The sequence below is a fragment of the Theobroma cacao genome, chromosome 4, assembly GCF_000208745.1.
Source record: "Theobroma cacao cultivar B97-61/B2 chromosome 4, Criollo_cocoa_genome_V2, whole genome shotgun sequence".
Lineage (NCBI taxonomy): Eukaryota > Viridiplantae > Streptophyta > Magnoliopsida > Malvales > Malvaceae > Theobroma > Theobroma cacao.
Window position 1 is genome coordinate 26,624,593 of NC_030853.1, and position 7,352 is coordinate 26,631,944.

General features: G+C 33.0%; 1 long non-coding RNA gene and 1 pseudogene across 1 annotated transcript; both read left to right on the top strand.

Annotated features, from left to right (window-relative positions):
* Positions 1,025–2,528, top strand: LOC18602769 (annotated as a pseudogene).
* Positions 3,373–5,977, top strand: LOC18602772. Its single transcript, XR_001927528.1, has 3 exons — positions 3,373–3,896; positions 5,620–5,786; positions 5,893–5,977. It is a non-coding gene; the product is annotated as an uncharacterized LOC18602772 (long non-coding RNA).

Sequence of the window (7,352 nt, forward strand, 5' to 3'; positions counted from 1 at the left end):
TTATTTTTTCCTGTTTAAATGAGATGGTAATGTTTTATTTGGATGTATATAGCATTAATCAGAAAAGTTGTGATAATGAGCGATATTGTATCTTTTGAGGGTGCTGGTTGTCGGTTATTTTGATAGACAAAATGGAGGTAATATTAAGATTCGGGTGCATTAATGAGATGACTCTGAAAATTATCAGGTTAATGTAGCATAAGGTTCACATAATTTATAATGCCATAATCATAAATAAGCCCTTCACATGTGATAAAATCCTCACTTAAGCCCTTACTGCTTTATTTGCGTCAATTGAGTCCCCAACCTATTATTTTGATGTCAAATGAATCCAATTTGAATGGGAAATGCTGACATCGCTAAAGGTGTGACTTATTCCAACATACATAAGTTAATTGGGGACATTAGAAATGTCAGCATTTCCATCTAAATTGGATTCACTTGACACCAAATAATAGGTTGACGGCTCAATTGACACAAATAAAATAATAAAGGCTTAAGTGAGAATTTTACCATAATCTGAGAGCTTATTTTTTTATTATGCCATTTATAATTTACAAGAAGCATTCTAGTCTGAAGTATGTTTCATTTTAATTGTTGCTTCTATGCTTTTCCCTTTTCTCTTTTCCTTAGCTAGCTGCATTTCATGTTGATTTTCCCCTGCCCTCCCAAAAGTCAATATCTGTTTGATGTTTCCATTCATGCATCTATATGTGCTTTGGATCTGGATTGGTTCCAATGACCATGCATGGAAGTTAGTTCCATGCTGATGTTACCAAATGAATGCTTAATATGTAGAAAGTAAGGAATGATGTTGAAAAGCAAAAGGATCTTGTGAAGACATAACTAGTATCAAACATAGAAAAATGAACAGCACCTTCTGACACATTGTTAATTACGTGTTTTGTCAAGGACCTCACCCTCTAATCATACCCATGGATGAGACATATCCAGGTCACTGTCTGATTGATCAATTGCAGCTGGCTGCTGCCTTTTAGCTTCTCTGTGGGTGCATGTGTTAACAAGTGTGTGCATATTGATGTTAGTTTTAAAGCTGTTGATTATATGCATAATGGATTACATTTAGAAAAGAAAACGGAGAGAAGGTTATTTTTTTTATCTAAGCATGTTGGTTTTGATCATAGATCTGGATGCTGACTTCTGGTTTGAATTTGTTGAATGTGGCTTTAATAGGAAATGAATGCTTATTGCCATAAATCCTGATTTCTTTAATCGTTCTCATATACTCATTTTGTTAAATACATTTGGTGCTGCAGCCTACCGTGTAGTAGCAGTTGAATCTGCTGGCAGGCAAGTTCCAATTGCATTTCTGGAACGAGTCAAGGAAGACTTCAACAAGAGATATGGTGGAGGAAAGCTGCAACAGCTACCGCGAATAGCCAAAATAGAGAATTTGGGTATTTAGCTGTCTTTATTTTTCTTGTAGATTTATTGTTTACTTCTTCGTGACATGCTTAGCTCTTTATACATAATAGGTCCAAATTGAAGGAGCATATGCAGTATTGTGTGGACCATCCTGAAGAGATCAGCAAACTTGCTAAAGTGAAGGCTCAAGTTTCTGAAGTCAAGGGTTCTATGATGGAAAACATTGAGAAGGTAATAGGCTGCTGCTGATTTTGTAGCTGTTCTAGAGGTAGTTTGGGGATTAAAACATGATAAGATGCATATCCAGCTTCTGCAAGTTGCTAGATGTGTTATAAAATTGAAAGTACTTCAAATATATTGCATGTGGTGTGTTGTTTTGTTAGTAACATTTGGCTTTTGCCAGGTCCTTGATTGTGGCGAGAAAATTGAGTTGCTGGTGGATAAAACGGAGAACCTTCGCTCACAGGTTAGTCATATTCAAACTGCATTTTATGGGTAACTGAAACATGGACTTAATTGTGTTTTGGTGAAGCCATTGCCTTTTCAAAGTTGGTTTTAAAAATTATTAGGATTCTGATCAGTTTTGGTTTTCTAATTTAAGTACCGTCTTTTATGGTTTCTTTATGCCTTGTATATTGGTGCACAATATGATGCATTTAACTTGATATACATACGATGCTCAATATGATACATATAATTTGATATTGCATTACAGGCGCAAGACTTTAGGCAGCAGGGAACTAAGATGAGAAGAAAGATGTGTCTTCAGAATATGAAGATAGAATTGATTGTTTTGGGTATCCTTATTGCCCTGATCCTTATCATTGTGCTGTCAGTCTGCCATGGCTTCAAATGTTAATCTATCTTGGATTTCCCTGGTACAGCTCTTGCTGCCCTGGTTGTCTTGATAGATTGTTTTGTCTTACATGTTTTTTAAGGGCATATATATCTCCCTTTTCTAGCCATTTAGGATAGGGGGAGGCTTTGTATCTTGGTTGGCTGTATAGGTTATAGTTTGAACTTGTTGCGGTAGATAAAAATTTCTGTGGAGGATTTCTTCTTTATATTGTAATGGGGGAATACTCGGATGCCTGCGTATCATATTTGTCCTTTTGAAATGTTATTAATCTGTTTTTCTGTTTCTTTCGCTTATCATGTAAATCCTTGTATATGCATTTCTTTTTTAGAGGTAAGAGGAGACGGTTGGTTTTGTTAAATTTTTTAATGCTTAGGAGCCTATGGTTGCATGAGTAGCTCGGTGTCTTTACCTTCCGCAGGGAAGGTCTTTAGCTCTAATGATTAGAGCGATGTGTATGATCGATTTTCCCCCGCTCACCTTGAAGTCTTGTTTTGAGGATCTAATCTTTCTCCAGAGAGAAATTTGGGGAACAAGTAAGGGATGTTGATGAAGGGTTATTTTGTTAAAAAACTAAAATGGTTTGTTAAAAAATTAGTTTGACTATGAAACAAATCGAATTTTAATTGACAGTTGGTTCCCTTTCGATTTTACATTATTCAAATAAAAGGAGTTAGGATATTTTTGCTTAAAAACGACCCAATTTGAGTTCTAATCGTACAAACTCTTTAAAACAGTAATATCGAGTTTTGAGCAATGAAAATTAATGTTCACATGAACAGATTATAATATATGGGAAATTGTAGCAATGATGTGAAGCAGAAGCACTACTGTCTTCACGGGTTTGTACATCATATGTTAAGATTAGATGCCACTAATGGAAAAACTAAGGCTTAACATAAATTTTAACATTTTGGAATTTTTTCAATATTAAATACCTAAAAGCTTTATGACCGTTGTTGGCTGGATCATCTTTGTCTCATTATCATCTCTGTCTCATCTTTTTACGTGCTTAAAATATATATAGATATATATTATATAACAAAGGATTTTTTTAATTGGTATCTAAACTATATATGATTCTTACCTACCTATATACTCCACATTCAACACCTGTATCTGGTATTTTATCAAGAGTAAAGGGTATTATTGAGTTTTTAGTTCTACTCGCCCTTTCTTGCAGATCCTTTTTCCTTTGTTGATCCTATCGACCTTTTCATGGTCACACCGCCTCGACTCAGGCATCACAATCACAAGTCGGTCCTAATCAAAGATGCTACTTCCAAGTTCTTCAGCACGGTCATCATCCTCTCCGAGATCAACACGGATATGTGATTTTGGACATGCTCAATCACAGAGCTTAACCCGTCTTATTTGTGCAGCAGCCAACTCATGGGTAAATTGCTGATTGCCTTGGGATTTGCCAGTGTCTTTCTAAGCTTCTGTCCGTCTTTCTAGGCATTCATCCGGTGCATGGAAGAAAGGTTTGGTATGAGCATGGAATCGGGCCTTTGTCAGCGAATGGATTTACGGTCGAAACACCTTGACTCAATGCAATGGAGAGTTTCGATGGTTGCAGTGGAGTTGAATTATCCGGTGGACTTTTCTAAGATTATGGAATTCGAAGGGTTTGGAAGACGGGCTAAGGTTACAAGTCAGTCTTCTCAATCTCATCAACATCTTGCTATGATGATCATTAATGGTTTTCTGCAGTTTGAATTGTTACTTTTCTTTCCCGATATATATTCAATATGCAAAAATGATTCTCTTTCATTTCATAAGTTTATATTCCAATATAATTAAACATAGGTGGGCTCGAGTCACAATCTACAAAAGTGTATGAAAAGACAAATTTTGGAACGTTATGGCTATATTTAAGCTCAGAGCAGTAAAATTTTTCTTTATTTTTTCAGATAATATAAAGAATGGATTGAAAGAAACAGTTGAAAATGATTTGAGTAGTAATTTTTCTTTGCTTCAGGTAAGTTTACCAAATGATTTATTTCAATAGATATGGGTTCTTCTGTTTTGAACGTATTTGTTCTCTAAAAGGATGATTAGAATGTACAAAATACTTTGTGAATGTAACAACTACTTACATCATTTTTAGTCTCAAAATTCCATATTGGGTTAGTTTTCTGAATTGAGAAGTTCTGCATCAATGGAAAAGCTTATCTTAAATAAAAATGGATGAATCATTAGCAGAGGAAACTCAGTTGAGGACTAAAAGTGACCTTGGCAAAAGAAGCTCTGGTTCTTTTTTAATAAATACAAATTGTTACATATTTTTCTATTGCTTCATATTAGAAGGAATCTTTTTGATATTGGATTGTCATTATACAAAAATAAAAAGGGCAATGGCATGTTCTTGATACCTTCTGTATGAAGTGTGTACTATTGTTTTTGTGTCAACAATGCTATGAATATATAATTATTTTTTCAAATGTAGCATCAAACTCAAATTTGTTGTCATCATAAAAATTTCAAAAGTCAAAGGCTTTCCAGAACTTCTTCAAAAGAATGTATACTAAGATTTAACAATGACTACTTACTTAATTTGGCAACAACCAAAGACTAAAAATTAGACTAATTGTTGATTAATTGCTATATAGTTGCTGCAAAAGACCTTTTCTGACAGTACTTATTGCATCAATACTTGCATAATTTTGTAGTATTAATCAATCTCTATCTCTTACCTCAGTTCTGTAAATACAGAATATTTTTTAAAATGTTTGTTAAATACAAGCAAAGAATGCACATTTAAAATATAAAGTGCTCTATAACAGAACAGAGCTTAGATATATAGCCCATTCATAGCGAATCATGGCAGAAAACACTTTTTATGGGTATCAAAAACTTTGCAAAGAACACAATTTTAATGGATTGGTTTTTTTTCGTTGGTCATCCGTATTGGGTTAACTCTAGAAATTTCTTCTTATATATTTTGACAAGCATTGGCTCAAAAGTTTTGCAGATTCATGATTTATATCCATACCAAAGGGATGATAATTGATGATAAGTATGTTATCATGAGATCAGTAAACATTAACTAAAGATCCTTAAATGGTTCTAGGGACACAAAAATAGCTATTAGGTGCTTACCAACCAAATTACCCATGGGCAGGAAACAAATCCCGCCCGCATTGCTAGGTTTGGGATTCTGTCTGTACTCATTTTTAAATGCTCAAAAAAGTGCTAGACAGTCATTTATGCATACTACTTCTGTTTTTTTGGTTTAATTGTTTTAGCATATGCTTCAAAGGAAACAAAACGGCATTAGAGCATGGAGAATAGTATCTCTGGGGTATAAAATATATTTAATGTTTGCCTAAATTCCTATTTAAATTTATTAGTTGCACCAGTATTGTTGGATGTAGGTTTATGGTTATCGGATGTCCCTGCGGGCTGAACACCTTGGCAAACTGGAGGATAGTTTTCAAGAACCACAAAGCCTAGAATGTGTTTTTAATTGTTCTAAATTATGTTTTATTTTATATGTACTTGAAGTTTATGGCTAGATGGGAGCAGAAAAAGTCTGTCGGTGGTAAGTTTTTTTTGGTTTGCTCAAGTTTGTTAGGATCCATTGTTAATGCATGCATAAAAGTATGTTCATTTCTAATCTTGCAAATGATGTGTTTTTCATATTCTAGGAGGAAAAAAGAAGGAAGTGAAGGAGACTGGTTTGGGTCTCTCTTTTACTAAGGATGAAAATTTCAAAGAATGGTACTTTGAGGTACATTTTGTTGCAATGGTACAATTGCTTGTGATTGTTATACTACTTTATCAGGATCTTAGTATTTTATGATTATATCATACATTTTGGCTTTTGTAAGTTGCTGTCAACGATGAAATGATTGAGTACAATGACATTTTTAGCTATTATATTCTGAGGCCGTGGGCAATTTCAAGTGGGAGATTAAGTCATATAATATTTATATTCATTGCAGTTTAAGTACTAAATAGCAAGTGTTAATTAATTACAAGGGAAAAAATGGCCACGGATGCCATTCCTTGGTTTTTTTTTCTTTACCTTTCTTTTAACTCATTTGTGATGTTAAATTGCACACATTCTTTGACGTGGAAATCAAGAAAACGAAAGTCAAGAACTACTATTTCCCTTTCTTTGTATCTCCAAGTGTTTTGCAAAAAGAGAAAGATCACATTGAGGGTTTTGCTCCAGAGATGAGAACTAAGGTTTTGGGCACAATTGGCCTTGTGGAATGTGCTTCAGCTTGGAATTGTTAATTTATATTTTTACGAAATTTCTTGAAGCCATTTGAATCTCATTTTGTCCCTAAAGAAGCAAGACTATTCACCAAGAAGCAGTAGACTTTTAACTCATATCATTCTTTGGTCTCAGAGATTTGTCACTAAGAAAGATCTGCCTTGATGTGTCAATAAAGTTGGTAACAAAATTTTCACTAATTTTCCAATAAATGTTTATATTTTTTATTTTTGCCTTTTAAACTATATATAACTTAACACAATTTGTGTAACTATTTATACATTATTGTGTATTATTTTTATCATAACAAAGTCTGTTTAACTATTTATTCATTACTACGTATTATTTTTACCATAACATAATCAATCCTTTTACATTCGCATCATAACAAATACATCATTATATTTCTTTTTCTGTAACTAATTTATAACAATAATAATCTTAAAAATTATTAAAATTAATAAACAATTCTTGATTCTACTAATTTAAATTTTTTATACAAAACTTTTAACATCAATTGTTCATAAAATTTACAAATCTGTCGTGTATAGTCTGTATTTTTCTAATTTTATAAATGAAAATAAAAAACTACAAAAGTAGTATGTTATAACGATTAAATACCTTTAATTATAATTATTCTCAATCATAATTTCTTATTGCAATGAATACCAAATTGAATTTTGGTTCAAGAAAGATAAGATGCATTTTGAGTAGAAATTTTAAATTCAAATCATAGAGTTCATCACGAGAAAAAGAAAAAAAAAAAATTTTAAAAATTTTGAGAGAAAATGACGTCGTTTGTTGTTAGTCACTTGAAATGAGTGAAATGACGTCGTTCCTTCTTAATGCTTATTTCCCTCCTGCCACACGGTGTCGTTTTAGCAA